Raw genomic sequence first — 26803 nt, 5'->3', positions numbered from 1 at the left:
GAGGACAGTCGTTGCACAATGCACCACTATGAACTTCTACAGATGTCTGAGAGCTGTGGAGCCCTTCGCAGACACACAGCCAACAAGCTCTGCAGTACCCCTACCCACAAAGCACAAAGTCCCACTGCAGGGTCTTCTCTGGGAGGAGAGATATGATGTAACCTAAGGAAAAAAAGAATGACTCTATGAGTGGGCCAGGAATAAAACCTGTATCTATTGGTGCTCAGTTTCAGTGTCTCCATGGCAGTGTGATGCCAGGGCTGACATTCCAGCATGCATTAACCTCCTGGCTTCTGCCCAGCACACTACACAAGGAGAGATAACCCATTTGCTATTGCTGGGAATGACTGAGGGCAGAGGGCCTGATGTGAGCAGCGGATCTAAACAAGCACCTTGTTGAGTCTGTGCTGGTCTTCCACTGCTCCAAGAGAAGGCAGTGTGCAAGCATGCTGACTGTACCTAGACTTTGTTTTTTGACATGAAAAGAATACAGCTAAATAAAGGCAAAAGGCTCCTGGATGGTGCCAGTTACACAAAGGAAGGCGTACCTAGTCCTAGCTAGGATCACAGAATCACAGAATGGTTTAGGTTGGAATGTATATCTCAAAGATACTCAAAGTCACAACCCCTGCTGTTGGGCTGGTTGCACCCCACTGGATCAGGCTGCCCCATGGCCTTGGGCCCCTCCAAAATGGGGCACTCACACTGCTCTGGGGAGCCTATTTCAGGTGGCTGTGAGGCCTTTGGGGTTTTGTAACCTTCTGAAAACTCATCACATTTCTCTTGTTGTGAGTTATGGGAACACTTTAAGAGCAGCAAGCCGTGGCACCAAAGCAGCAGCAGATGACTTAAAATCCCTCGAACCATTACACAGATCTGCACAAACAGAACGATGTAGCTGGTTGTGACACAGCTTCATTAGCAGGATGAACACCTCCCCCTTTGCGAGAAAGTCCTTCAGACACATCAGGATGTGACTGTACCCAGCTAATACATCCCATTGCTCAGCAGGAAGTGTCAGGTCAGGCACTAAACTCAAATACATCACATTTTGTGGGTCCTCTTATCTAATTCTCTGTAACGTACTGTAAGAGAAAACTGTCTGCACAGGCAGAACGGTTTCAGAGCACACCTTGACTAAAATTGGTCTAAAAGCAGTTTCTGTAAGAATTTTCATAGTGGAAGAAATAAACTCCCTGATTGTAATGAACCAGAACAAGAAAATGAAAACTGAGAACTACCCCAAACTGATAATGCTAAAGAATGGCAGCTTGTCTGGTAGAATGTAAAGCTTTTTATTTACATAGTGACAATTATATTTTTATTGGATTTAATATTGATTTAATTGTACAGTACATACGAATGCAATACGTACACCTCAGAGTTAATATTTTACCACGTCATAAAAAAAAACTGAAACGGAACTACTTTCAAAATATGATGTTTCAACACTGTCAATATTTACATTTTGCTACTCATAAAATCTAAAATCTAAAGGATATAGAGTATTTGTGCTTCAGTACCTCCCCCGAAGCTGACTGCTGTCCAGAACCTCTGATTTCCAGAGAACAGCACATTTCATCTACATCTTCCTTCACCAGACGTTCTGTCCCCAACACGTTTTAGTTGGGCATTCCCTTTTTTCTCCCTCCTCCTTCTCTCCTCTCTCACACAGCAGTTGCTCCCAAGGAGCAGCCAAGATGCTGATGTTGTTTTGCTTCCACTTTCGTGCCAACCCTGCTGATGCCATTACCTTGGCTTTGGAAATGGAGTTTGGGCTCGGAGCCAGCTGGCACCACTTCAGCAGCATTTTCCTTTCTGGAGCTTGGCACACACCACACCAAAAAGACACTCTCCTCGATAGGTTGTGCAACACTTTGTGGGAAAGTCAAATTAGTGGACAACGTCCCTTTCAAGTGCACAATGGCTCACACTGGAAAATGAATTAAATATTTTCTTCCTGCCACATGCAATCAAGAATCACAAACCGTCTGTGTTCTTTCTGGTTTTGGTTGGGGATGAAGAGAAGGTTTGTTTTTCCTTTTAATTATTCTTTTTTTTTTTTTTTTTTTTTTTTTTGGTGGAAAAAAAGATCCAACCAAAGGAACAAAACCGGAAATACCAATAAACCAACAAAAGCAGAATGTACTGAAAGAAAAGGAAAGGAATGATCCTGGGGACGGGAGCCCCCATCCACGTAGACTATAACTCACTGCTAGGTAAAAGTCAGCATAATACTTAATCCTTGCTTCGAGGTCAGCGGTGAGGGTAAAGAGAGCATAGGGAATTGCTTCTCTTCCACATGGGGTAAATTCATTTATGAAGAATAATGGCTGCACCAGTTCTGAACACATCCCTGCCTCTGTGAATACTTCTCCCAGCCCAAGCAGTGCTGAGCTTGAAACACTCCTGGTGCGTGTTCCTTCCCACCTGAATCAATAGCAGGGATGAGCTTCCATCAGACAAGCTTCTGTAGATACTGGCAATTCTGTCTGTGCATCTCTTTCATACCAGCTTCTAAAGTCTATTAGAGAATGACTTTTCTAATAATTACAGCTGGAACTGAACAGGTGGCAGAGAACTTCTCTGTCCCATGAACAGAGACCCATTTCCTTTCTGAACTAAACTTCTCAGAAGGAAGATATGTGTTCAAGTAACAGGTTTAAAATGGAGAGAAAAACGCAGAAAAGATATATAATAGTTAAATCCAAATCCTCACTATCCATTACTTTTGAAATCTTACTGCTCTATGACTTGCCCTGCTGCCAGGCTTATTGCTGCTGCTTTGTATTTTATGGAGCACAAATCCCTCCCTTTTGCCATCTTTCTGCAGACACCTGCCAGGACAGAAGCTCTGGAGAAGGAGGCAAGGAGACACGGATGTGAACACAACCTTTTTGTTTCCACTTTGGGTTATGCTCTGCCTCACCTTTGGCACAAGCTCCACTTAAACACTTCTATTTTCCCACAGCTAGCAGCATTTCAAAATAAGGTGGCCTACATCAGCAGCTGGAGAACAGCTCTCAGAGAGCACACAGATGGGGTGCTCACCTGTAGGGGACGTGCACTTCATAGGTGGGAATTTGCTTGGTGTTAGGCTCCTCTAGGTGTATTTTCATGTTGCCCCTCACCCCCACCATGTGCTCATGCCAGGCTGTGGGCAGAGGTAATGGAAGAGGAAGAAAAGCTGGGCCAAAGGAGTATCGATGCAGGAAGCAGCACCAGGAGTTTCACTCCACCGAGTGTGATGCACTTGAGTGCAGCTGACAAAGCCTGACAAAGCAGGAGACTTCGTGTGATGTTCTCTCCCACTCCTGCCCTACTCCCTAGAGCAGTGAGTGCCCTATCTCTGCACAGCCAGAGGTTTCTGAACACTATGCCAGAGTTACTCAGGAAGAGCAACAAAAAAATCTGACAAAGAGAACAGACTCAGAGAGGGCATCTCAAAAATTGAACACAAGCAGCCATTCACTTTGTGCATGGAAAAGCCCTGCAAATCCAAAAAAAAGGAGCTCATGCCTCTCCCCCCCAGCCTGAGTATATTGGCATGGTCCAGAGCTCTTGCTGTGGCTGAAATCATCGCTATCTGTAGGCTCGCATGTTCCCTGCTATGAAATGTATCCGTTGCTTCTTGTTTCCAGCAGGTACGTGGCCTACAGGGTGTGAAATAATGGCCTGCATTGCTGACAGCCTGTCTTAAGGGAAGGTGAAATGGGTAGAGGAGCAAGAACAAGCTGTCTTCCCCCAGATTCTCCAATGCAACAACATGAGAAAAAAAAGAAAAGCAATGAAAAAAAACAAAAGGAAAAGGAAAAATGCCAAAGGAAAAACAGGAAGAGATCCCAGGTAAGAGGGCATAGCCACAAATGGAGGAATTGCAGGCAGAGTGGATTTGTCAGATGTTGGTCAGCCTAAGATAACTGGCTTTCAATTCCCACTAAGAGGAGTTCTACAACTCCCAAGGGATCCTCTAAACCTCAAATTTACTGGAGAAATATTTAATTGACTAGCAGCTACTGGAATCTGAGAGACAGTAAACATAAAGAAACTGTGTTTAGGAACTCCATCAATAATAAAATCCATAAAAAAATGTTTTTCAATTGACGTTTCAGGATGTAGCCAGTGATTATATTTATGAATAAGCAAATAATTTCACAGGTCATTCTGATGTAAATTGATCAAATTAAATAATGATTTCAGGAAAACTGAACTGCTTTAAACATAGAGGTTCAGACTCCCAGAGATGCTACGGGGTCAGAGCAGGTGCTCTCAGCACCTGTCAGGATTGGCTTTACCTTACCTATTCCATCACACTGTTAAGGCAGTATCACGTTTGGTTTAGGTTATGGTCCCTTAAAACATGGATACACAGCTGCCAGATTTACTTCTCATTGCCTTCCATACACAGATAAATCTGTCTTTTAACCTTATTCACGGAAATTATTTCCTACAAAGTTGCAACAATCTCCAATTAGATTTTGATGTCTCCATCTTCATTGTCTTTAATTGCACAAGTTAGCATAATATAAAAAACATAAAAAGTGTAAAAACAAAAGAAGTAAACTTACAGAAAAGTTCTGGGTAATAACATGTGATGCAAGACACTTCTCGTTACCTGCTCAAGTCTATCAGTGCTGATTAACCTCACCTGAGTCCACTTCATGCTCCAAGGAGGTAGCTTGTCCATCTACAGATCAGTATGAGAGATATAAGGACACCAGCACAAACACCACATTCATCTCCAAACACATTAAGTTCCTAATTCCTACTTTTGTTTGTTAGATCCACCTGTCCAAACCTCAAGAGGATATCTGCATTTTTCTCATTTTTTAATCACAAAGAGCATACTTAGTGCTCAGTTTACCAGTAATTATCAGTCCTCACCATCTTTAGCCATCAGTGTGGGGCCACCTCCTGCCCATGAAGCAGAGGGTCTACAACATTGCCAGCATTATTCTGATTCCACCAGGGCTGCACTTTCCTGTGCCTCACATTTCTCAGATCAAAGCTTCTGCGCCATTTATGTACAGCAGTGCTTGTGTGGGCTGCTTGCACTGCCTTTCCTGAGAAGGTCTGAATTTCCATGTGTGATTTGAACCCCAATACCCGGCAGGTGCCATTCTGTAAATCCATCCCAAGACTCGAGTGTTTGCTCAGCACTGGAAGTCTAGGTCAAACACAGAGCAGAACTGCCTGCTGCCTCATTTCAATATTCAGTGAACACGGCAAAGATTAACATTTCCTCTCTTGAATATCTAAATATTTGCCCATAATCCCCCTGCTAATGAGCAAAGACAAGTGCTGGTAAGTGGCAAGCAGCATTAAGCCTAAAGTCAATCAAATGAGTCCAACAGGCCCTTCAGCGCAACCACAAGGCCCATGCAAGCTGAATTCAAAGCTGGTGGCTTGCAAATGGCCCTTCTCTCCCGCTAACTCTCCCCCCACCACACAGCCACGCACATTCCTCCCTCTCCTTCCCTCTCCACCCCCTTTTCCGCTCCATAACCCACTTGGGGGCATAAAAAACTGGTACTGAGAAACCTGCCAACTGCTTTAGACTTTGGAACACAGGCTCCGGTCTTGTCAGCTCTGAGCCTTCCACACAATGGAAAACATTACACATTTCGTTAGCTAACGACCACGCTGCTCATTTACATGTCGTAGGCAAATACTAACAAGGTCGCAGCCAGAAAAGTGCGGTCAGGAGCTGCTACCGCTCCTGGCAAGAGGTTAGTGCCTGGAAAAGGGCTGCACGGGAAGCTCTTTAAACACCTTGGAACATGTGCTAAGCTGCTGAAGTATGAGGTGTGGTGACAGCAAGGTGTTGAAACAGCACTTTTAAAAGCTGCCAGTCATCATTAACACATCTCCGCAGAGTATTGGCAGCCAAGGCAAAGCCAACACCTAGAGCATCTTCTCAAGGGGTGGGTGGGGAGAAGAGAAGAGGAAAGGAAGCAGGTGTGGGGAAGACAAAGGAAGCACACAAATCACGCAGAGGGCTTTTCCCTCTCATTAGCGTGCTCAGAAATTCCCATCCTTGCTTCTCTTTGGCATCAAACAGCTGGGCAACCTGAGAGGGAAACTGTGAGCCTCTGGGAGGTTCTGACCCTGTCCTCATTGCTTTGGAGATTGGGTATTTCTGTTACTTGGGAGTTTCGTGAAGCAACCAACATAAGGCTGGGAGCAGCACGAGGAACTGGGAGCTGCTGAGGAGGCAGCAAAGAGCCATCAGCTCAGACAGCCCAGGCCACCAGCAGGAAGTTCTCAGCAGCACGTGGCCAGGCTCAGAGCAGTGCAGCTTGGAGGGCATCATCTGTGTGGCTGTACACATCTGCTCCGGCAGAGTTACATCAAGGCCTAGGAAAGTTTCCCACTTACCACGCTCAGTCTGCCCTTGTGCTTTCCTCTAGGTAACTGCTGCTGGAAGTGCCTTGGAGGAGGAAGTCCACGAGCTCAGAAGAAGCCCACAGCCGCTGCTGGCTGGAGATGCAGGGAAACAGCAGTGTTCAGCCCTCCTGTTTTCCTATTTCTCCCGTGTCACCTGCAAACACAGAATCCAAATTCTGGAACAAAATATACTTGTCACTTCTTCTGTTCAACAGAATTTGTCCAAATTTTATGGATCTTTTCCTGTCAAAGTTTTGACTGATTCATTTTTTAGCTGCGTGCTTCCTGAGATTAGTTCCAACTTTACGGAGAATTCTCCCTATCTCTGGCTTTATATACACCCAACCACTTTATAGAAGACTCAAGTCACCAATATAAAATCCTGGGCAAAACTGTACCAATCATGATCTGTTCCCCAGTATAAAAACTAGAAAATGGAAAAAAGAAGGAAAAAGTAACTAATACTACAAAACAGCTGGGTAGGAAAGTTTGTGTGAAATAAAAGAAAACAGACAAAACTAAATGTAATTCTATTTCCTATGAGTCTAAAACTATCGTGCATCAAAATCTTAAATATTTATTTGAAATTATGCACCCTAGTTATTCCATATTCTAAACCTGTGCAGCAGAGAGGCTGTAATTGTAATGGATTTAATAAAAGCTATCATATTCCATAATTCAGCAGGAAAGATTATGCACAGCTCCTAGATGCAACTAAGAATAGCTAAGTTTTTTCTTGCGAGTGATTGTTCTGAGAACTAAAAGAAAGAAAATTGTACCTCTCTTTCCTTTTTCTCCCTAAAGTACTCAAGAAGCATCATGTCCCACTGATGTGCAGAATGCTCTGTTCCCCTCTCCTTAATAAGCTTCAGAGCAGTCGATTCATTAACCCTTAACAAGCACAGGGTTCCTCAATATTTAGCAGATTTCACCTCTAGGTTTCCAGGATGTTGCTCTAAGTGAACAACAGTCCTTGCGTGACTCCCTAAGAAGCAAATATTTTCTGTGATTGAGACCTTTTGAGCCCATGGTCCCACCTTGGACAATCCTGACATGGGGCAGAGGTTTCCAATGCCTTTCCCAAAGGAAAAGCAGGTGAAACCCCGCAACCCACCTGCCAGAGCTGCAGATCCCTCCCCAGCCATGGTCTGATGCTTTGCTCAGCCCCAGCGTGATGGAGGACTCATCAAGGACAGAAGTGTCACAGAGTGATCAGACATGGGCTACGCGTCCGTGGGGAAACCAGGTGGCGTTCAATACACTGCTCATGCAAAAAACTTGTTGCTTCATTCACTTCCTTTCTTTTTTTTTGCTATAACTTAGTAAAACTGAAGCACTAAAAGATAAGAAAAAGACAGATTTTTAAAGAGATATTATAGGGGTTAGGTACTTCATTACTATTTAAAAAAGTCTGAAGTGACTTGCTTAAAGATACAGAGGGAATGACTGAAGCACATGTCTCAGCATCCAGATTTTCAGCAGAATCATTGAAACTTTTTGATAATTCTTATCTTACCTGTGGATAATCACTACTGGAGAAGAAAGGTGAGGTTAAAAGAAAAAATAAAACCCTTCTTTAGAGCCAGAGAGATTAAAATCACCATCCAACTTTCTCCTTCTCCTGCTGTCTCCCCTACACTCGCACACGCTCACATACCCATCTTGCAAACACACTCCATCAGCGTGATGGATAGATGCCACACCTGTTCCCAGCCCCTGTAGGGAGGTTTTCCTCATCCGTCTTCCAGGCAGGGACTGTCTCTTCATTCTGTGCCTGTGAAGTCCTTAGCACAATGAGGCTGGGCCCTCTAGGCACTATCAGCATAATAAATAATCATAGTTCAGGAGTGCGATGCTTTCAGATCCCAAACTTACATTCTTCTGAGCTCCCACCACGCTTACACACATGTACACACCCTTCTCTCTTTCTGAATGTGACCTCTGCTCTCATTCAAAGCCAAAACCTGTTTCTGCAGGGCTCAGGTTGGGAGGGGGATTCCCGGCAGCCCGCTCAGGCTGCGTGTATTCCTGTGCCGCCAGGTGGGACGGGACGGCCATCAATCTGTTCACACCTTGTCAGCAAGGGGCCTGCTCCAAACACATCCCTCCTCTGGCTCTAGGAAATTGCTGCAGATGATGGCGAGGAGCAGCGAAGAGGAGCCGTGCACTGCTGAAGAGACATCAAAGAACATCTCGCACTTTACAGTCAGGGCATGACTCTAAATCCGGGGCAGGGCGAGACTGAGAGGAGGCTTCTGTAGCTCCGGTTTTTAACCACCCTATGAATTTTGAGGGTGACTACCCCTGAATCCCAGAAAAACCACCACCTCCCTTTTCTCCCCAGAGACAGACGATAGACCCGATGACTTGAATGTGGCTCTGCCCCCAGAAAGGTGCAATCTGTGCCCGCCATGCCTTCATGCCACCCCACGAGTCTTCCCTTTTCCTCTCTCTCCCCTAAATTGTAGCACTGTGCTCCTCCCCTCATCTGGGCTTTTCTCTGTGTTAAAACTAATGGGTTTACCACATGTTGGAAGGCAGCAAAAGGAAGTGGTGAAGTGACAAATGAGACTGCTCATACTTTAATTTATTATGACAGTCATGCCCGGGACCACAAAGTAAACTGAGTCAACAGAGAAGGACTTTGTGCCACGTTATTTATCCACTTCTTGAAGTGGGGGATCTCTTTGTCCCCAGCCAGCCGTGAGGCTGGTTAAACTCATCAAATTTATTGATGAACAGAAGCAGCGGGGAATTTTCTCACAAAACATGTTGTTGTTGAAAAACTTGGATTCATCCAAACCAGAACCCTTCTACTTGGAGTGGTTTGGTGTCACTGAATTTCCAGAGCCAATGGAGAAAAAAAAAAAAAAAAAAAGATTGGGGGGGACAAAACCCCAAATAATCAAAACATGCTGGTTGAACATTTACTAAAAAGACATTTGCTTTTTGTTCAAAATAACTTTCTGTGCTATCTAATTAAATTCTGAAAAGTTTCATTTCAATTTTTATCTTTTCTTTCTCAGCTTTTTCATGGAGATGTCCAAACAAAACATTTCAACTGAGAAAAACTTCTATTTTTTTTCCTTTTTGTTTGTCAGCACATAGCATTTCTTGGGATTTTCACTCCAGTCCAGCAGAACACAAGATTTCAGCATCTCTAAATGTCCTAGCCAGCTGTAGTCATGTACGCCTCCTATTAACCCACTGAACGTGAGCCCAACTGTAGGCAGTTGTCCTACATGGCTGGTGGATTTCTTGTCCAAGACCTCAGCTATCTCTATCTGTAGGAAGACCAGAAGACAAAGCTGCTGCCCAACACATCACAAGCAGATCAAGGCACTTGACAACCTCTGCTAATTTCATTTTGGAAGTTTGCAGAGTCATTTCTTTTGTAATTAACTAACTGCCCTTGGTATTGCCAAGGAATCTATTTTTGCTCCACTTTGGCCCTTTGGCTTTTCTCTGATTATTAGTGTAAATCTATTCCTGGGAGCACCATCCCCCATGGACGTCATGGAATGATTTCATTCCGGTCCAGGTAAGTTCTCAGCTACCTGCAGCACCTCATTTTCAGATACTGCTTTCCAAGGCGAATGAAAGACTGGACAAACCTCACAGAGGAGCCAAAGAAATGCTGAAGAACTTTAGAAACCACCTGCAAAGGAAGTTAGAAGGAACTGTGTCTCTGCAGCACATGTATGGAGTACAAGCCCAGAGCCATGCAGACTTTCACTTGTACCCTGAGCATGCAGAGATCTGCATGATACCCCTTTAAAACACTTCTGTGTCTTTGCTACTGAATCACATTCCAATATCGTGACACAACCTCCAAAGTAGTATTTTAACAACCTGCAGTCAAAACAAGAAACCTTTGTTTGCCATCCTGCTTGCACAAGCACCCTTGCTATTGAGCTGGAACGTACCCATATCCGGATAGAGGACACCAGGACTACCAATAAATATTCCATCCAATAGAGGAGAATGGGGCTTTGATCCAGCAGGTACATCAATCAACAGCAGCTGAGTATGCCAGCTCAGTCTAGAAGTCCGTGATGATTTCTGCAATCTCCCAATATTCTCTGTTCTGAGGATGTTGCTATTCACCCTGCTGCATGGTCAAAGCACTATGGGCACTGAGGACATGCAGTTTGACCAGTCTGTGTGGATAAACTCTTCACTGCTCTGGCTTCCTAGGCTGAAATGAGGTAAAACCAAGATCCAGGCAGAATCTATGTGCTCTTCCTGTGTCTGCACCTCTGCTGTCTTTGAAAAGAGGGAAGCAGTTCATGTTTGTTGATGTGTTGTTGGTTTTAGACTGTCTGCAGACTCAGGCAAACACTAGTTGAACTCCAGCCATATTTTAAAACATTTCTTCAGATCTGTGACAGCTGGAAACTTGTGGGTATCTGTTGGGAGTGAAGGAAAATGAAAATTGAAATATGTTGCTCTTCTGAGATTAGAGGTCAGACATCTTCCATCTGCTGTGGGATAGCTACATCCATACCAGTAAACTCCACACTTTTTTTTTTTTTTAATCATAAATGCAAAGAAACTGGCATTTCCAGACTGTGTTTCTTCATCTGACCTGCCAGGACGGCTCCCATGGGATGCGCTGCCCTAGAAGTGTCATTATCACCACTGCAGTCACATCAACTCAGATGAAGCTTCCAACACCGGTGCTGTCCAAAGCTAGATGGCTGAAACCTGGCCCAGGTGCTGAGGGTCTCCAAGACGGACAAAGCTCTAGAATGGACTGCTGGCATTCCTTCTCAAGGATAACATGTGACAACTCCCTTTTTCCTAAATATGGCCCTCTCTCAGTCTCTCTTTACAATCTGTGCAAGTTAATGACCTCTGGAGGAGATGCTGGACTTCACCCAGCTGGTGAACCTGTTGCCCAATCTATTGGCCTGTTCCTCTGGCACATGGGCAAAGTAGCGAAGTTTACCTTCGTTACAGCTTCCTGAAGTTACAACTCATATGGTGAAAAAGCAAAACATGGTAATAAGATTTGCCTCCCTCCAACAATGCTAAAGAGTTATAATTCATAACTTCCAACTGAATTCACTGTACAGCCAAGCGTTTCTAATGAGTTCTCGTAATGATCTCGCCCTAACGTTTGACTTTGTTATGTCACTTTTGCAACAGTTAAAGTATAGAAGAATGTGTCCTTCTTTCAGTAAGGATCATTCAGTGCTCATCCATCTCTTCAACTGTACAGAGTGGTGTCCCTGGGGAAGCCTGCTCCTTCCCCAGGCTCTGCCAGAAGGACGTGCCACACAGTAGGATACAACAGAGCTGGGAGGGGAGCATTTCCTACCTGGTCCTGACCAAGCTTTTTCCCCAAAGGTTTCTTCACTTCAGCTGTCCTAAACACACCCTTCAGATATCCCAGGAAACTTTCAGCTACTCCAGTCCTTGCCTTTCCATTAGGGATGGAGCAGAAATTCATTCATAGTGACTCCCAGCTTTAAAGTGCTGAGAATAAAAGCTCTAGGCTTTTCTTTTTCTTTTTTCATTTTTTTTTCTTTAAAAAATGAAGACCATTGTAGGGTTGAGAGATTCAGAATTAAAGATGCGCCTGACATTTTTTCTTGTGCATTACTCAGCCCAATCTGTTTAATGGGTCTTCATCAGTGATTGTGATTGCTGATTCGTGCTGGCGACATCATTCAATTGGACATGGCTTTGAAGCAGAAGAATAATTATTTCCCATCTTCCAAAAGACCATTTAATTCACGCTCCCCAATCTCAGGGAATAGATAACCCATAGCCCTTTTAGTTCATTAACTCTCTGGGGCTGTCATCAAAAGACTGTCAGCTGCTCAAAGAGAGGTTGCACAGTTAGGAATTTACAGAAGAGAAGAGTGGCTGAGAGCCTGCAGCATCCCTTGTAACGGGGACTTGGCATGTGTATCTCCTGCTATTTATCCTGTCCCATTAAACAGCTTCCCAGAAGAAAAGGAAAAAAGAGGAGAGCGTGGGGACTTTGATTACCTCTCTTTATTCTACCAGACCAGAACCAGGTCAGCATGCAGTCCAGCAGCAGCTGTCTGAAGGAAAACTCAATGCCAACACTGGGAAACAGGAAACCCAGACACCAGCAAAGCCCCAGTGAAAGTGGTGGTGATGTGATCAAAAGAAGCAATGGCAGTGCTAGTATTTGGGATCCAGTAGGATGGGCTCAGTGGAAGGACACCTCCACCATAGCTCATAGTGGAACCCAGCACCCAGACAGGCCAGCCTGGGGCTGCAGCACAGGATGTATCTGAGCTGGCCATCTTCAGTGAACACAGAAGGCAAGTAAGATCTGGCAAAAGATTATTTTCTTGTTTCTTTCCCCTTTCCACCAAAAATATCAAGATAGCTTGAAAAAAAAAAAAAAAAAGGATGACAGCAAATAAATAAAAATGCTGCTTTAAGACAGGAACAGAAGCTAGATCTGTGAGCAGCCAAGAGCTCTAAACCCAGCTAACAGCATGCTGCAGAGGAGGTGGGTGCCACCATTCCTCTTTGGTGAACAAGGAGCTGAAGCTGCACATGAAAGCACAGTGCTCCTCCAGCTTGCCCAGCTGCCCTAGGCAGAGCTGGCATCAATGTAGCATGTCCTGTGCCCACGTCAGCATCTATCTCTCACCTCAGGCACCTCCATCCCCGAATTAACTTCAGGCACTGAGTGCACTTGGAGCTTCTTCTGTAAGATGGTAAATGTGCAGACATTGCAGCCAAAAAGCTCCACCTCTTTGAGATTACGAGTGGAAAGAATTTAGCTAAGAGGCTTCAGTAAATCAGCCTGAAGCCTCCTCTCCTCGCTTGTATTATTTATCTCCCTATCCCCTTGACCACATTAAATTCTTAAAGGCATCTTCACGTATACAAACACAAAGAGGGAGCTTATTGAAAGTACTAAACATGTCCTAATTGTTTTCTCCTGCGCTCCTCAGCTAAAACTTCTACTGCCATGAGCGGAAGCAGAGTTAGACAGCTACCAAGGCACTTCGAACAATGTGTCCTTAGTGTATGGGAAGTGGTGAAATTTAGCAATGCCAGGACCAGGAATTCAAATCTTTGTTCTGCAATTCATTTTGCCTTTCAAAAAAGACCTTGTCTCCACTTCTCCAGCAGCAGTTGGAGGACAATAACCTTATGTCCCTAATCACAGGATACTGTGAGGTTCTCTTCAACAATACTCATTAAAAAGCTTTGAAAATGATAAAGTGCTAAATAAATATTCAGTTGGACTGCAATTAAATTTTTGGCATGTGGTTTACGTGCAAGTGCAGAAATGCCATCAATAAAAGTCAGCACATTCCTTTTCCCCCTCTCTCATTCTTACTTTCTTTGACTTTCTTTAGCTATTCCCCAGATCTCTGTCAGTGTTTGCTGAATTTTCATAAGGGAAAAAATTACTTCCTAAAATGTTCAAAAGCTTTTCCTCGGTTTGTTATTAGAGCAATTATCTAGCATAACACAGTGAAACAGCACAAAGTATTCTAATGGGAAACAAATGTGCCAAAGAAGTGACCAAACTTGGAATCTTTATTGAAAAATGAGGGGAAAGCGATTAGCTGAAGAGGCAGCAACGGAAAGATTTTCCACCTGGCCTTGGGCAACACATCAAACAGATCTCAAAAGGGTGCTATTTATAATTGTTGTCTGGCTGTCTATGGACCCCTGTCTATCAGTCTGGTCTGTTGTCTCCTCCACCCCTCCTCTGCCACGTGTCCCGTCTATGATTTGTTTATACAGTGCGTTTTCACTGGGGCGGGGATCGGTAAGCACTGGAACCCACAGCAAGGATGCTGATCTCACAGTCCTATCGCTATGGAATGACTCCGTGGGCTTCAGTGGAGTTGCAGTACAGTAAACAAGCAGAAAACGTCCCCAGACACTTTTCTGCACATCTGCTCTGTCTCCCTCAGGATACAGAAACTCCTGACCTGTTTGCATTACTACAAAAGAAGACAGGCATGGGCCAGTGAATCATATATGAAGTACAATATCTTGTCTGGTCATTTCCCTCAAATAAAATCAGTTCAAACTGGAGGAAAAATGTTGACAGATCAGGAAGGTCCAATTTCACCTCCACTTTGCTCTGGTATAAACAGCTATGCAATTTGCAGGTCAAAGGCCCATCAATCCCAGGGAGTTTGCTTTGGTATAACTCAAGAAGCAATTACATCTTGCAAATATTAAGATGATTTATAAGAATATCTGTACAAGTTTTAGGACCTTTGGCATGACAAACATAGGATGTGAAAGAATCATAATAGTGATTTCTCACTACTCACTAATGGTCGTTTATCATTCTCCTTTAATGATTTCATATATTCAATTTAAATTGGAGGATAAAGGAAACACTGAGTATCCAGATTCTCAGCTAGTATAATTTCTTGCAGTTTAATCAGAGCCCTTGAATTAGAATCTTACAGCAACTGAGGGGCTCCTCTTCTTCTTACAGGTACTTGTAACAAACCCCCCAGCACCAGCACAAATGGCAACAACCAAAAACAAGGTCAGAGTGACTAGTTTGCAGACAATACCGATAAGCTGTCTAGGAACTACAAGCAAGGATAATATTAATGGAAAACAGGATCACTGAGTGACAAATCTGCGAGCAAGTAATGGGCAGCACATTGGCAACAAGAACTATTCTTAGCAGGTGACAAAAGATGGAGGCACACAAAAACCCACAAGCATGACACAGCTTCATTAACCAAACTAGGGACTTTTGAAGTTCAGACATGAAAAATAAAGTTTGATTTTATCTCCCTTAGATTCCATTTACCCAAAGATGTCCAAACCTCAAAAGAGGTCAGATGTTCAGTGCAGATAACCACACAAAGTTGGGTGTGTGGTTGAAGTCTATCCAAATTATTCCAGGCTCTTGAGGATGAAGGATGGGAAACCTTGTGAGAAGAGGTAAGAGACACCACCAGAAGCTTTCTGGTACATTCTGCTTTCACTCTGATCATAAATACTGCAAGAACAGCCTTCACTGTGGTATTTTAATGTTTCCAATTTCCAACTTCTCTCAGCTCTACAGCTCTACTTAGAGCAATGCAGTTATAAATGCATACAATCTCCAGGTAAAACCCTGCACCTTTGTTGGAAGAGCACTGAATAGCAGGAAGCATCAGTGCCCTCATTCACCCTATTTCCCTTACACAATGAACCATTCCAAAACAGCAAAGCCTCAAATATGAACAGAATTTCATGGTGAAAAGGAATGGATATATTCAGTCTCATCTTCTCCCTCTGATCAACAAAGGGCCAGACGAGGAAAATTTGGCAGTTTTCCTCCTTTATCCTTGCAAGAAGGGGAGCGATTTGCTCCTTACCTACATGTGCACATGCAGTGATTGGGAGCTTCTAAACCTGAGGCTCCCCATACTGTGCTCTGAGAACATCAGTGGGAGTGAGGCCATGCAAAGCATTGGATTCTGAGGAACTGTCCCACACAGCCTTGCAAATATTAATAGTTTTAATTGAAAAGACTATACTCAAAACTTCCAGATTGCAAATGAATTGCCATAAAAAAAAATAGCATTGTTCTGTTTACAATTTAGCCTCATTAGTTTAGCTTTACACTTCAGCTGTACCTGGGGCACTAACTCAGAGGAGGACTTTCATCAGAGGTGGAGGAACCCAAGAGATTTCTGACTTCAGCAGTCACAAGACACAGAAAATGGAAGTGATGTGCCTATCGTCTCACAGCAGGACATCAGCAGAACCAAACAGAAAGCTCTTCTATTCCCTTGCACATACAACTAGCTGTATGACATCAAGGTGAAAATCTTCACTACTGAAAATCCAGTACTTTATGATACTCTCCTGTAACAAACCTGCTCTGAATTTATCCTTTGTACATCTTCTGAGGCTACATCTATACCTACAATGGGCATTCAAAGAAAGGAGATTAACCTCAGATGCCATTCTTATCTCATCTTGGGCAGGACAGCAAGCCCAAAATCCACTCTGACACATACAGTGAGCAAACGACCTACACATTATAACTACAGGGATAAATGCAGTGCTCTGTAGTATTTATTGCCCTTCAGAGAAAGATAAAAACTGGAAATCGATCTCTGACCTATCAAATCTCTCTCTAAATAACCCATGTTCTACAAGGGGTCAATGTTTCTGTGTAAGAATTGTCCCGTGTCTGTTCACAATCTTCCTTCAGCTATGGTCCAAAGCTTATCGTTATGAATAACCTCCAACTTCCTTAATATATTTCTTCCTTCCCTCCTAGACACACCCTAGGCCCCTTGTCCTTTCCCCCAAATCAAAGTCAGCAGCCTCACACATCACATACTGAAATATTTAACCATTCACACCTTCCATTGAAGAATGGCTATACAGGCAGGGTTTTCCATGAGACAATGGCCTTATTTTCTCTTCTTCTGACAGAGTTTATAATGGGATGTTATATGTTGTGTGAAGCACGACGACTATCAGCAGCATAAAGCCCTGTGGAAACCATAAATTTCAAGCACGTAATCTACATTCTTAGTTCCAGTTACAGAAATGCAGCTATGGCTGTGTAACTGCCTAGGATGCTCCCTTCATCAGCTTGCTGACCACTGCGTGTGCTCAGAGAAATAGCTAAACAACAACAACAACAAAAAAAGCTTTTGTATTTTCAAAATTGCTTTAAAATGAATGAGAATGCTTCCAGAAGACCAATAGCCCTCTCAGGCTGCAAGAAATGCCATGAAGACAGCCCAGCTAATGCCAGTGACCAGTCTGGGGTCTTTCTGGAGGTGAAACAGACATTTCCTACCTGCCTTGTCAAAGATATTGCATATGAAATCTTTTCCCTTGTAGATCCACTTTTGAAACTCAAATCAAAGCCATCACATCTACTTTCCTAAACCAGAGCTGCACTCATGTCTTCCTAGGCCTGCTACACTGAGGAAATGCTCTGTAAGAGTGACACCATACCTACACATTAAGACACTTCACTGGAAGTCAGGTAACCTGCATTCAGGTCCAAGCCTCACCACAAAATAAATGAGCATGATTGGCTGAGCAATTTAGCTTCTGTTTTTCTTCAGGCTCCCCCTCTTGTCTATTGGGATTGCATGCTCTGCATGACAAGAAAAATGTTTCCCTCAATGTTTACTCAACAGCCAGACTTCATCATGGTAGGGCTGATAGTTACCATCTAAAGAGCTGTTATCTAACCAAACTGTCCCCAACCTGTTCTGGATAGTGATTTACTGTCTGCAAGGGAGGTTCTGATAGAGTGAACATGTTCTGAACTGACTTCACACGGAGATCACTTCCTCATCTGCTTGAGTCTGACTAGAGCAGGATTGCAGACAGCAAACCTTGAGTAGTTAACTGAATAAGTGAGTGAAGGGAGAGCATCTCAGTCACCTGTGAACGCTTGTCTTCAAAGCCAGTCTCCAGCTTTCTCTCTTCTTTAGGACCATGAGAAGGAATAGCAATGGCTGGGAAATTAATTGACTTTGTTTCCGGTTCTCCAATGGTAGCACACGCAGTCCCTCATTACTGCTGATCAGAACTTGAGGACAACAAGTTTCATATTGAAAGCATGTATGCACAAGATTTACTAACTAGTATGTTAAATAAATCCAACAGCTTCTGTATGTGAGTTTCAAAGACTTCACAACATGTACTCGAACACTTTCATAAGTGGAACTTTCATTTTTGTTTTCAACTGAAGAGCTACCATCCAGACTAAGTCCCTGATAAATATTAGTGTCTTCACGCCAGGCAGCTACAGGCTTCCATCATTGTTAATTTAACAGATCTAGCTCTAAGAAGCAACACAATCAGCAAGGACACTCATGAGAAGCCAATGAGATAAGTACAGCATGGGACCTAAAGACACAGCAGAGAGCTGCCTCCCTAACCAGTCTTTTCAACCCCTTCAAGCATCTGAACTCACAGCAGCAGTGATACATGCTATTTCCATCTTTGATGGAAATGAACCCTGCTGGGTTACATAAACATACATAGCTCAAAAGATGTCACAAGTCTGACCTCTGCCTTTCTTGTTGGATTTCTCAGTATCTGACGCTGGCTGTCGAACAGAATAAATGATGGGATGCACAGAGAGAAACATCAACGAGACCAAAGGAACTCTGGCCAAAAAAAAAAAAAAAAAGAAGACAACAAAGGAAAGTGGAAGTGATCTAAGAATGTCACTTGGCAACGTTGAGATTATTGCCTTGTTCTATATGTATGACTGGTTTTGGAAAGCTGGTAATAGTTTGTACCTGTTGAGATTAGAAGACCAAAAGGACACAAAGAATTTTTCAGTCTTTCCGATAAGAAGAGCAACACCATCATTCTATCAGGTAAAATATATTTTTGTGTAACTCCAATAAAACAATGGAGTTTTATCAGTGATAAATTTGGTTGCTGGCATCTCTGGTGTGAGTGGCAAGGTAAATAATGCTCTGATATGGTCTCCTTTTCAGAAAAACATCTGGATTTCTACTGCTTGCAATTTAGCTGCATAGACAATGAAGGCATTATTGTTGCAAGAAGCATTAGAGGTTTCTATAGCACTGGCCATACTCAAGTGACCTTCAGAGGAACCAATTTTAAAAGGCAATTTTAGCACACACACACAAAAAAAGAAAAAGATGAGAGGCACCTCATCACAGCTACTTTCTATGCCACTTACTGCAGTGAGGTTCTGCTACGTCAGCTACCAGACAGTTGTATATGATTTAGTGATGAATATAGTAGGTCCGCAGAGGATTCTATCATTCTTCTACAGAGAAGAAAACAAAGTCTTACTAGTCCTGATGCCAGTAAACATATAAAAAGAACTGATGTGCCAATATGAGGAACACTGTACAGCTGCCTTATTTGTACAACAGAAACAAACTTCTGGAAGCAGAGTCTCATGGCCTGACTTGCAGAGGGCATTAGGAGGTTTCATTCTCTGTCAGCTGTTACTACTCCACTGATAACGGTAACAAGATCACAGATGATTCTCTAATGCTATGAATTCTGTTCTAATTAGGATTGGACTGAGACCACCAACTTGCAGATCAACATTCTTTCATTCTTATCAGGAATTGGGTCTGTGCTGAAAATCCCACCCAGTAACCAGCAAGCCGCTGTGTTTTCAGCTTCCGAGAGCTGTATTTTTGTTCCTTCCCTGCGGAATAACACTGAATCAAAGAGCTCTCTTGAACACATCATGTCTGACCCATACTCAAGCTGTAAACTTTACAAGAGAAATATGTTTCATTTCAGCTGTTCTCTTTCTTTTACATCGTTATTTGGTGTTCTTTGCACAGAGGTCAAAGAATGAGGGCTTTCCATGTGCTAGAGAATGTGCTACTACAATGAGAATACAACTGCTGGCAGCTCTCATCCCCAGGAACGATTCTGCCGTTCATACCCTGGATTAATCCATGACTCGACAGTCTCTAGTGCCTATATGCCTCATTTTTCTCACAAGACACTGCTACTTAGTTTCTCAATTGCTAACAGTAAAGCTATTAGCACCATCCCCACACTCCTTTCAGTTCTGTGACTTGCAGATGTTTCTGACCAAAAAAAGGACCTTTGGGGACCTGTGTCTAAACTTCCTGTTGGGGCGAGAAAGAAAAAAAAAAAAAAAGAAAAAAGAAAAAAAGCTGGCCTGATCTGAACTGCTCTAATTGGATTCCCAAGGAGGGAAATCCCTTTTCATTTCATGCATCCCTTTCGCCCCAAGCAGTGCAGCTGTGCAGTGGGATTAACCCAGGAGGACACAGCCAAGCGCCCTGCATGGGACTGCCCATGGCTCTGCTTTCCCACTGTGTCTCTCCCACCAACCACATGATGCTTCTCCCCTCGACACCTCTCAGAGGTCATTATTGTTGTTAAGTCTTCAGCAAGTGTTTTTCAGCTTCGCACCAAAGTCGTGAAAGATGTCGTCAGACTTCTACAGCACTTGAGATGGGCTGCTACATCTACACATTGCTTGTGTACTTACTAAATGTTTTCTGGTTCTGCCTTTAAATGCAGATTCCTACCAGGCTGTAGCTGATGCTAAAGGCCCATGTTTTTCTTTACATTCTTCTTTCATACATTTTAAGGTATCACGTGGGCCCATCAGGTGTGTTACAGAGCCAGATACTTCCCAAAGAACCTTCAGATGTCATTAAGAAAAGAAGTTTACTCCCCTGTAGAAAATCCAACTCTTCTGGTTTTCATAAACATTATTCTAACCTGTGGGGTGCTTTCCCACATCATTTTGCTTCTTCCTTCACAGTTCAGTGAAAATCCTGGTTCCCACAGGAAAGTGCTCTTCCCAGAAGAGAATGGTGTCGTCCTGCAGCTCAAGCAGAGGAAATGTATTCTTCTTTCTGCCTTGGTGGCAGCCACAGCTCCTGGATGCAGGGTGAGGCATGTGCAAGTGAAGGAAAAAGCATTTGACTGTTGAAATTTGGAACACTTGGTAACTGTGGCTTAGCAGGATCAAGGGTGTCATGGAATCACATGGCTGAGTACCACAAACAAGGAATGCAATACTAAAAGAGTAGAAAGCAAAGTGAATTAACCAGCAATGTTTGGCTTAAATTATATTAATGCCACAATGTCAGTCTGACATTTTAAAATATACACAGTCATCTGTTTTGTTATGTCTTTGAAGAAAGCAGAACATGTAGGAACAATAATCGCACCAGGGTCAAGAGTTGAGATTGTTGTCATTCTTCATAGTTTGGAAGTGCAAGCAGCAGCAACCAGGACAGAAGCTTTCCTGTGTTGGGCACGGGACTGGCAAGCAGGGGAGGGGAACCGAAGAGACCAGAAGGACAGAACACCAGGTAGGTCTCCTCACCAAGAACTCTTTAATCACTGCACTGTTCACTTGGTTCACTACCATTCCAGGACACAGGAATGAGAAAAGCACACGTCTCTTTCCAGATTAAACTGTTTCATCATTTTTTCCCCCTTCTCTCATTGCTACAGTACACACAAGAAGCCCTTTTGCTTTATATGTGTTCTAGAAAAACAAAACAAAACTAAACAGAATATTTTGTTTCCTGTATGTTGCTGTGTTTCCCCCATTGAGGGGAAAAAAAAAATCCACCTTGCGAAAATAACACCTTGTTCCTGCACATATTGGCACTTGCACTGCTTCCGTGTCATGTTTGCTCTGTCAAAACAAGTTTTCCTCGCCCCTCAGGGTCAACCTAGCTTTTGAAAACCAAGCTGTCGTCTCCAGGCATCATCACTAGCAGTAGCCAGATAACAGACTACGAGTTCACATTCCAGAATGGTTATGACTAGTGATGAATGAGCCAGCTCAGAGACAGAAGGAATTTCCTACAGGTTAGACTGACCTTCCAAGAAACAATTTTGTCTGACCTAGTGAAGGCAGCAAAGAGGATGCAGTAGTGCAGGGGGCAGGAGGAAGAAGAGAGAAAATCCTGATTACAACAGAGCGGGATATGATACAGTACATACCATTATTTTTCAGTGGATCTGCATCTCTACCCAGAATGCTCCAGGTGCCTTATCAAACCATAGGTAAAATAACTATATAGCAAAGCAAGATAAAGAGAGTAATTATGTTTTTCCACTGTTGTAGAGAAAAATTGAGGTAAATGTGGTAGACTATAGGATGACTTGGAGACACCCAAGGTCAGGCTGGACAGGGCTCTGAGCACCTGATCAGCTGCGGATGTCCCTATTCATTGCAGGGGAGCTAGACTAGATGGCCTTTAAGGGTCCCTTCCAATTCAAATAATTCCATGATTCTGTGACAAGGAACAATGTGCTGGACAGTATGACTGTTTGCAATTAACTTGTTCAAACATCACGAGCAACAAGCTGACAAAACACCCCCATCCTCAAAGCATTACAGGTGTCATGCTCACCCTGTACTGCCATAATCCTCACCCCATAGCTATACAGAGGCTTCCAATCCGAGATGGGAACCAGACTTCACTACATGGGGAAAGCCAGAACCCACATCCACAGCTACATCACTTCTGCTGTGATTGCCAGCTCGGTCTGCTGTTTTGACACCTTCAGAGTATCCGAAGGCACACCAGGCCATCAAGCCAAGAAATCTATTCCAAATGTCACATTTCAAATAGTCTATTCATACAGTGCTTGTTATGAGATTATAACTAATCCATCAATTGATAGCATCTACATTCCCCAGATTTCAGCTGCAGTCCTAAACTGTTCCGCGGATCTAGCGAGCATTAATTCCCCATCGATCACTACCACTTGTGACCACTGCACAAGGATGAGAAATGTAGCCTCTCTCCATCAGTCAGCCTTGAGTATGTTACCAGCCCCACCTCTACCCTACTGTAGGCAAAGCCACCACTCAAAGCTCAAAGTGAGCTTTCTAATGACGGAAAGGACCACAGAAGACTTTTGGCTGTTCTCTGCAGAGCTCTGATGCAGTAGCCCTGAGAGAGAAGATTCTACAAAAGATACATTCAGTTCCCGGATCCTATCATAAACTCAGGACAAGGTATTCAGAGGGTGTCGATCTGCATAGTTTCACTAATCCTGCATCAGCTAACAGCCTGATTCTTGTCATTCACCAGCTCATTTATTGGAGGCAACACCAATGCAGAAGACACCAGAGAATGAAAAATTACCTTTAGGACTGGTGAGTTTATAATGCTTTGGGACAGACTGCATATTTCCCAAATTAAATTTTCATATTTAGCCAAGGAGAGAAATGGAGACTTCAAGGAACATGACCTGCTCTTGCCAGCTGTAGAAGCTATATGTAGCATTTTGAATTTTGCAACTATATTTAAAACTTCAGAGAAATTACAAAGGAGAAAATTAGGAAAATATTTTCATTTACAAACTATTTTTTTAAAACCTTTTATGAATCAATAATTCTTGCTCTTTGCTGAACCAGAAACATGCTGAGAATAAAAGTTTTGATTGCGCTGTTTCAGGATTTCCTCCCACAGCAAGAAAGAGGGAGTGATAAAAAACCCTTGGACTTCAAAAAGCATTACAGCAAAAGTTCAACTCAGTTCCCATTGTTTTCTGACCTGGTGTCTGTAATGACTGTTAGAGTTTCATAATACGAAAAAGCCTTTTTTTTTTTTCAATCACAAAAAGGCAACACAACAAATCAACAGATTTGCTGCCATGAGAGAACTGTGTCCTGCGATGCGACACGCCGCCTACAGCTCATGAACCTTCTCTTAGAGTGAGCAACAGAAATAATTTTTAAAAACATTAATGTCCATATAATGATAGTCAGGAAACATCACTAATAACAGTGGTGACAGACATTTGTGCTAATTCCACAGTTTTTTGTTTCAAGCTGGCACTACACAAGGGTATGTCCAAACCCACAGAGCAGCCAGCCCAGCATCCTTCCCCACATTGCTCACAGGGCAAGGGGAACAAACGTGTGGGCTGTTGGTTGTGCTTATTTTGCCCTGTTGTCTCTGCACTTTGTGCTTCATCATTTGCCATAGTCAACAAATATCCTCTGAAGGACCTCTGTGCACGAGAGGAAGGTTCATTCCAAGTCCTGCTGAATGAGCATACAGCAGGAAGGAGGCATCCGTTTTGAAAAAAGACAGATGTTTTGACCCTTGAAGCAGCAGCAGCCCTGCAGGGACCCCTGATCTAAGTCCCTGTGCACTAGGAACACTGAATACAGGCACCTCTTCCATCAGCAGGTAACAGGGACTGCAAAGAATGCAACGATGAAACCATGATCCAAAGGGAGAAAAGGGAAAGGATGAAAGGCTGGGATGATGCCCTTACCCTAAAAGTCACACTGAAGTGCAGCGCTCAGGTCAGCTACGTTAACATCAATTTTTTGAGTACTATAACTATTTGCACTCCTCTTAACTCTCCAACCTTCTCCCCCTCCCTGCATACTATATCACGTCGTATGACTAATGAGTTTGACCCTTCTTCAACCCCTATCTGCAGTCTCTCATGGCTCCGTCACTGTGTGCTTCCTGCCTTTATTAAATCAGATGGGCTGTGTGTGCTGTGAGTCCCAGAGCCAGAGGAACACAGAGACACAGAGAAATGAAGGCCATCCTCTGCAAGCCTCCAGGGCTGTGTGCCTTGTGCTTCCTCACTATATTACTTCAAGGATGTTCCACTCCATCATTTTTTTCTCACTCTCATGATCAAATCACTACTTCCTCCTACTAGAAAGAAAAGGAAAGAAACACATGCCTCTTCATCATGTCATTCTGCACTGTGCAGGACTGCAGTATGGGCTTTCTAGGATATTTATTATTGCACTGCCTTACTTCAGCAAGGGTGATTCCTGCAGCTTCTGTCCCTCGCCCCACTCCCCATTTCTCTCTTTCCTTGTCTCACCTCCTTGCACCTTCCACCTTTCTATTCCTTCTCCCTGTCTAACTCACTTTGACCGTTTGACCCTACCTTAACATCACTTACCCATCTCCTAAAAGGAAACATTACCAAATCTCTGGCAAACTGAGGATTTCTAACATTTTTACTCTATTTGCTGTTTACCTCCCTGTGCTGGGATGGCTAACTCACTCTGCTTTTCTCACTTGTGTTTGGACAGTACCAGGAAAGACGAAGTAGAAAAATTCCAGCTTAGTACTTCTCTTGGAAAAATCAAATGGAAAGATATAGCAGGGACAGATCAGTCTATTTCATTTCTCATGCGAGACGGTAGATCTGTCCAAGTCTTGGCAGAACAGCCTACCTGAACTTCTGCAGAAAGGAGTGTCTGAGAACTTGCAGCCCAGGTCTCAAAGAAAGTGCATTGCTTGAATTGCCCCTGTTGCTAGTCTTAATGTTAATGAAGATTTTCAAAATCCATGTATTTCACTTCCAATTTGAACAAAACCAAATAGAGAAATATCAGCACGCTGCACAAAAACAGTTACTTCTTTCTGCAAGGCTCCAAACCAGGCAGCCCAGTACTAATGCCATCATGTGCTGCCAACAGCACTCACCTGTCGCTGGTCCTTACAGCATCTGGCAGATAAGCATACATAAGTGAGAGATTTGTGTCACTCGTTACAGTAAGTGGGACTCAAAAGTAGATCCTGGAATTGAATGCCACACTTCCTAGGGTGGCGGATGTATAAATTCTGCATGTAGAATCAATAAATGATTACTAGCTCTGTTAACAAGTGGCTAATGTCTTGTTACAGACTTTTATAGAGTCCAGTTGGTCAATAGGTTGCATTTAACCAAGACTTATGATCATCTACATCACATAATAACTATGCCTGTAATATGCTTACACAGTCTATTCATCATGCATTAATCCTTTTAAATTTATTTATTAATATACTCTTATTCTAATGCTTCACCAAATGGAATAACAACTGGCAAAAGAAGAAGAGCTGTGCATTCTGGAACCATGTTTTACCTTCCGGGGGAACAAACCCACCCCAGAGATTAGACCCGGAGCATTAGCTCAGGCTGGGTGCACACTTGGAGCCTGTCAGAATTTGGTTAGAGAGAACACGGATCAGTCATCTCAGAGAACAACAAAGCAGGAAGCACACTGAGATGTCTCTGGGGAAAAAGCCATAGACAACAAGAGATAAAACAGTCCAGTAATGAAAGGAGTAGAAACTATTGCAAAATCTCTGCTTAATCTCTTTGGACTAAATGCTCTGCCTACAAAGTCCTTCATTGCAAGTATGCAACTCCTTCAGATGAGGAGCTGTGCAGCCACATAATGCATATAATGCACCCATGGCAACGACAAGAATAGGAAGCCCCTTAGATTGCACATCTTCAAATGAATTCTTTCACATGCAGAATGCATCCTGTATTATGAGCTCCAGCTTGCTCCTGCTGACTTGCTCTTACATTTGTAAAATCCATGGATGGGATCCCAGTAACATTCTCACAGACAGAAGAGAACAGCTATGAACATCAGTAAGCACCCTTTTACACCAACATTAGTTCCCTCTATATCCTTCTGAGAGCAAAGGCATTAAAGCACAAGATTCCACATCCATTTTCTTCCCTTCCTATTGCCAGAGTGGTGAATGCAAGTACCAGTTATTGTGCATATAGTCGTGAGGAGAGTGAAGCTTTGCCTATCATCTTAAAAATCAAGCAGTTAGAGGGCATTTCAGAAATACTTAATGGGATTTTCCCACAAGTAAACCCTGTGCTCAATGGTATATTTTAATAAGAACAGAATCAAAATCTCATTTATAGACTAAGAAGGTTGTACTGAGGGTAACATTAGGGGAGGCTTTGCCAGAGAAAACAGAAGACTTAATAAGAGCTGGGCTCAAGAGTATTAGTAAGAAAAGTTGTGAGCTGCCTACAGGCTTTTTCTCTTCTGGTATCAGAGTGGAAGAAAAGCCCCTGTGGTTGATTCATTATGCTGTTTCATTTCTTCATATATAATTTACATGCAATGTAAATACGGTAAATTATTATTTCTGGATTGCATTCTTGGGCCCTGATC

The 26803-nt window shown here is 43.2% G+C and overlaps 1 protein-coding gene across 11 annotated transcripts in view; it reads right to left on the bottom strand.

The window, feature by feature from the left end:
• TBX3 (T-box 3) overlaps positions 1–26803 on the bottom strand; it is a 302848-nt gene that overhangs the window by 222766 nt on the left and 53279 nt on the right. For 10 of the 11 annotated variants that reach the window (XM_046901073.1, XM_040647960.2, XM_046901069.1 and 7 more), the window contains one exon: positions 6379–6541. The gene's annotated coding sequence lies outside the window, so the exon portion shown is untranslated. Of the gene's footprint in view, positions 1–6378; positions 6542–7501; positions 10539–26803 lie in introns of those variants that run through there. The other variant, XM_046901068.1, reaches the window with a different exon arrangement.

The sequence above is a fragment of the Gallus gallus genome, chromosome 15, assembly GCF_016699485.2.
Source record: "Gallus gallus isolate bGalGal1 chromosome 15, bGalGal1.mat.broiler.GRCg7b, whole genome shotgun sequence".
In the NCBI taxonomy this organism is placed as follows: domain Eukaryota; kingdom Metazoa; phylum Chordata; class Aves; order Galliformes; family Phasianidae; genus Gallus; species Gallus gallus.
Note: the sequence above shows the minus strand (reverse complement) of the source record. Positions and strands in the feature narration are given on the sequence as shown.